Raw genomic sequence first — 5,923 nt, forward strand, 5'->3', positions numbered from 1 at the left:
GAATGAGTTTCAGGACAGAAAGAAGCACTTGGAAGAATGTGACCAGCTAGTGAAAACAGTCAGGTGTGTGGAGAGAAAGGTACTCCAAGCATTCAGTGCCACTCTCAGAAGAATGAAAGTCCTCAAGAAGAAACTGTCTCACAAGCGGCTCCTTGAGAATATCCTGGAAAAGATGCCGAGCAAGACCTAGAGGATGGAAGCTGAGGTGCAGAGGCTTCAGAGGCATCTGTCCATCAAACTGAAGTCACTTACTAGCGTGTTCGCAGACAAAATTAAAACATTGGTTCTGGTGTTACACCTTGTATTCCATGTTACAGAGAACCTTCTAAAGAAGACAGAACACTTTATTTAATGAGGATAGGACATAACATTGCTGAGAAATCTTATTTTCTCATTATTAGAAAACGTCAAAAGGATTGTGGACATGTGGAATGTTAATCCCTAGGCAATAGGGATCAGGCAACACCTAGGCAACCAAATCACTTGTCTGGTTTCTTAAATTCAACACTTTTTTTTCAATATCTCTTAGCTAGGGTGGTGATATTGTTATTATGTGGTCACCTGTCTTGGCTACATGTCTTGGTCAGAGGCACCAGGTGTCTGCCGGTGAATCTGAAGAACTCATTCAGAATGGAGCTTTCCTTCTGCAGCATCTGGGAGTACAGATAGACAACTGTTAAAAGGGAAATCTTTCAATCATTGAAAAATGTTCATATCCCACTGGGCACACGCTGGTTGAATCAACATCGTTTCAATGTAATTTGTTAACGTATTGTGACGCGGAATCAACGTGGAAAATACATTGGATTTGAAAAACGTCAGCCAGTAACCTACTTTATTGCATTTCAACCAACGTTGTCAACAGGGTCAAACTTCAACTTAAATACATCGACTTCACCTGACTAACAGGATGTTGTTACATCACTAATTTCAACATAATCATCAGAACTATGTATACATTGAAATTACATTGAAAATTCCACATTGGGTGGTTGAAATTATGTAGAATTTCACATTTGATTAAACATTTTAGTTGACCTTGTTTAAATGTTAATAGTAAAATGGTATGTTAGAATAAAATGTGAAGCCACAGTCCAACAATTCCTGCCAGAACATTGACTACTACTGGTATATGAGGGCTAATGCCTATCAGTGAGAACAAGTCTACCATCCAGATGCCTACCTTAATGCCCCTGCTTAGATTTGGAAACAAACTGTGGTCGATTCAGCTGAGCTATCATGCCAACACATTTAGACTTGCTGTGATTTTGAGCATTTCTCCATTGCCAAGATAATCCATTGTGGCCTATCAAGAAGCTGATTTAAACAGCACGATCATTACATACACCTTGTGCCGGGGACAATAAAAGGCCATAATGTCACAGATGTCCCTAAGTTTTGAGGGAGCATGCAATTGGCATGCTGACTACAGGAATGTCCACCAGAGCTGTTGCCAGAGAATTTAATGTTAATTTCACTACCATAAACTTCCTCCAATGTTGTTTTAGAGAATTTGGCAGTATATCCAACCGGCCTCACAACCGCAGACCACGTTTAACCACGCCAGCCCAGGACCTCAACATCCGGCTTCTTCACCTGCAGGATCCTCTGAGACCAGCCACCCAGACAGCTGATGAAATTGGGGGTTTGCACAACTGAAAATATTCTGCATAAATTGTCAGAAACCGTCTCAGGGAAACTCATCTATGTGCTTGTCTTTCTCACCAGGGTCTTGATCCTACTGCAGTTCGGCGTTGTAACCAACTTCAGTGGGCAAATGCTCACCTTTGATGGCAACTGGCACGCTGGAGAAGTGTGCTCTTCACAGAGGAATACTTGTTTCAACTGTACCGGGCAGATGGCGTTGTGTGGGTGAGCGGTTTGCTGATGTCAACGTTGTGAACAGAGTGCCCCATGGTGGGGTTATGGTATGGTCAGGCATAAGCTACGGACAACAAACAGTTGTATTTTATTAATGTCAATTTGAATGCACAGAGATATCGTGACGAGTTCCCGAGGCCCATTGTCATGCCATTCATCTGCCGCCATCACCTCATGTTTCAGCATGATAATGCACTGCCCCATGTCGCAAGGATCTGTACACAATTCCTGGAAGATGAAAATGCCCCAGTTCTTCCACGGCCTGCATACTCACCAGACATGTGACCCATTGAGCTAGTTTGGGATGCTCTGGATCGACGTGTACGACATCGGGTTCCAGTTTCCGCCAACACCCAGCAACTTCGCACAGCCTTTGAAGAGGAGTGGGACAGCATTCCACAGGCCACAATGAACAGTCTGATCATCTCTATATGAAGGAGATGTGTTGCGCTGCATGAAGCAAATGGTGGTCACACCAGATACTGACTGGTTTTCTGATCCACAACTCTAACTTTAAAAAAAAGGTATGTCCTTCCCAGTCATTTGGAATCGATAGATTAGGGCCTAATGAATTTATTTCAATTGACTGATTTCCTAATATGACCTGTAACCCAGTAAAACCTTTGGTGCATGTTGGATTTATATTTTTGTTCAGTGTTTTATATATATATATATATTAGTACCAGTCAAAAGTTTGGACACACCTATTCAGGGTGTTCTTTATTTTTACTATTTTCTACATTGTAGAATAATAGTGAAGACATAAAAACTATGAAATAACACATGGTATCATGTAGTAACCAAAAAATTGTGAAATCAAAAAAGATTTTAGATTTTTCCAAGTAGCCACCCTTTGCCGTGATGACAAGGAGTTCCCACATATGCTGAGCACTTGTTGGCTACTTTTCCTTCACTCTGCGTTCCAACTCATCCCAAACCATCTCAGTTGGGTTGAGGTCGGGTGATTGTGAAGGCCATCTGATGCAGCACTCCATCACTCTCCTTCTTGGTCAAATAGCCCTTTTATTTTTTTAACTAGGCAAGTCAGTTAAGAACAAATTCTTATTTTCAACGACGGCCTAGGAACAGTGGGCTAACTGCCTTGTTCAGGGGCAGAACAACAGATTTTTTACCTTGTCAGCTCAGGGATTCAATCTTGCAACCTTTCGGTTACTAGTCCAATGCTCTAACCACTAAGCTACCTGTCGCACCATTACACCGTCTGGAGGTGTGTTTTGGGTCATTGTGCTGTTGACAAACAAATGATAGTTGCAAACAAGATGGGATGGCGTACCGCTGCAGAATGCTGTGGTAGCCATGCTAGTTAAGTGTGCCTTGAACTCGAAATAAATCACAGACCGTGTCAGCAGCAAAGCACCATCACACCTCCTCCTCCATGCTTCACAGTGGGAACCACACATGCAGAGATCATCAGACAAAAGGACAGATTTCCACCGGTCTAATGTCTAATGGCTTTGGTGGAGCGATGGGTAACGATGCTTCGTGGGTGTCAGTTGTCTCATTCACATATATATTTTTCAAATTCTATTTTCATAAATTGTTACAAACTCTGTTTTGCATAATGCATGTAGATTTGTTTATAATATGACCACACTGGCTTAAATTACTCTAAATATATATTCTGTATTGTAACTTCACCATGCACAAAGTTACAGGTAGTCATTCCTGAACTTATTTAGGCTTGCCGTAACAAAGGGATGAAATACTTATTGACTCAAGACATTTCAGCTTTTCATTTTCTATTAATTTGTAAAAAAAAAAAAAAAAAAAACATAATTCCACTTTCACATTATGTGTAGGCCAGTGACACATTAATACTTCTTAAATTCAGACTGTAACACAGCAAAATGTGGAAAAAGTCAAGGGGTGTGAATACTTTCTGAAGTCACTGTTTACAGCCTAAGTTACTAATTGGTAAATAGTAACACTGCTTTTTGGTCATTATTATGTAATCCCAATTATATGTACTATGCTACCACCCCTGGTGTGTGTGCACAAATGGGCGGCACCTTACTCATCAGTATATGTTAACAATATGACCACATTAATTGAAATAAATGGGTTTAAAATGCTGTTTATTTTTTACATTCCGTACAGACTAATGGGCATAAAGTATCTCATTCACATATATTTTTTTCAAATTCTATTTTCATAAATTGTTCCAAACTCTGTTTTGCATTATGCATGTAGATTTGTTTATAATATGACCACACTGGCTTAACTTACTCTAAATATCTATTCTGTACTGCCTAATTTGCATAATATTACTTTTGAATGTAGTAAATTGTACTTTAATTTGAATAAACTCTGTGTTGTACTTCAGCCCTGAAAACAAAGCTGTCATCAAGGCACTTGTTGGCTGCTTTTCCTTCACTCTGCGGTCCAACTCATCTCAATTGGATGAGATCAGGTGATTGTGGAGGCCAGGTCATCTGATGCAGCACTCTATGACTCTATACAGTCTCCTCTGAACAGATGATGTTGAGATGTGTCTGTTACTTGAACTCTGTGAAGCATTTATTTGGGCTCCAATCTGAGGTGCAGTGTGTGAGCAAGGAGGCCTACAAACCTGACTCAGTTACACCAGCTCTGTCAGGAGGAATGGGCCAATATTCACCCAACTTATTGTGGGAAGCTTGTGGAAGGCTACTCGAAAAGTTTGACCCAAATTAAACAATTGAAAGGCAATGTTAAAAAATACTAATTGTGTGTATGTGAACTTCTGACCCACTGGGAATGTGATGAAAGAAATAAAAGGTTCTCTACTGTTATTCTGACATTTCACATTCTTAAAATAGTGGTGATCCTAACTGACCTAAGACAGGGAATTTTTACTAGGATTAAATGTCAGGAATTGTGAAAAGCTGTGTTTAAATGTATTTGGCTACGGTGTATGTAAACTTCCTACTTCAGCTGTATAAACTACCGGTTCTTTATTGGGAGGCATTAGGGCCGGGTATTTCAAACTTTTCTTGCCCAGGGACCAGCAACCGAGACCACCCCATCATGTTAGCCAAAAAAGTAACACCTTATCAGTTGAATGATAAATGGCAAGTAGAAGTAATCAACTTTATTTTTTAAATGTTGAGATTTGGTAAACATGTATTATTTTGACCTAAAAACAGTTCATTGGAAGAGGAAGTGTAACCTCATATTAGCTAGAAAATGTAGTGTACCTTTAGAAAATGTTGCTGCTGTAAAGCAAATTTTCAGCAATTCTATACATTTTTACATTGAGCTGAAAGCTTTGCTGTTTTGATGCAAATTTCCAGAAATGCTAGTTTGGCATTGAGCGGAGACAATTTTGCAGTTTTAAAGCCAATTGTCTGTAATTCTATGGCTAATGCTGTGTTCCTTTGCCCAAACATTCTTTTGAAAAGCAATAGGGATGTACCCTGAACGGCTGTTTTTTTCTCACTTTTATTTGATTGTTAAGTTCCCAAAAGATAGCGTTCTAAAAAAATAGAGTTCAATATCTTTTCTGCATGCTTTCAATCTGGTTTTGTTTAATAATAAAAAATAAAAATAAATTGTGCTTCTCCATCCCGAAAATGATCACTTAAGATGGCCCGCCCAAGAATTGCTCTATACAGAAAAAACCTTGTAATTAGCTCCAATTACTAATTTCCTCCAGGGATAGTTTGAGATTTTGGCATGAGGCCATTTGTCAACATTCTCCAGTCGGATGAACAGCGACAGCTATTTTTGTACACGTCGTAATTTCGCTAACACTAGACAGCGTTGGCTCATGAAACTACCTCCAACTTCCTCCATATTAGACGCAGACATAAAATTGGTATCCACAATGATATTCTGTTGCAGCCAGCGATATTCATAAAATATCCCCCCCCCCCCAAATCAAAATATTGTTCCTCCCCCAAAAAATATACAAAATGTACAGACCCCAGTTTGAAAACCCCTACACTAGGAAACCCCTAGGATTGTAAGCTTATAAAAGACAAGCGACTTTGTTTAGCTTAAGATTTATAAAACATGAATAAAACAGCAAACAGTCCATAAG

Source organism: Salvelinus fontinalis, chromosome 23 (genome assembly GCF_029448725.1).
Source record: "Salvelinus fontinalis isolate EN_2023a chromosome 23, ASM2944872v1, whole genome shotgun sequence".
NCBI classification, from domain to species: domain Eukaryota; kingdom Metazoa; phylum Chordata; class Actinopteri; order Salmoniformes; family Salmonidae; genus Salvelinus; species Salvelinus fontinalis.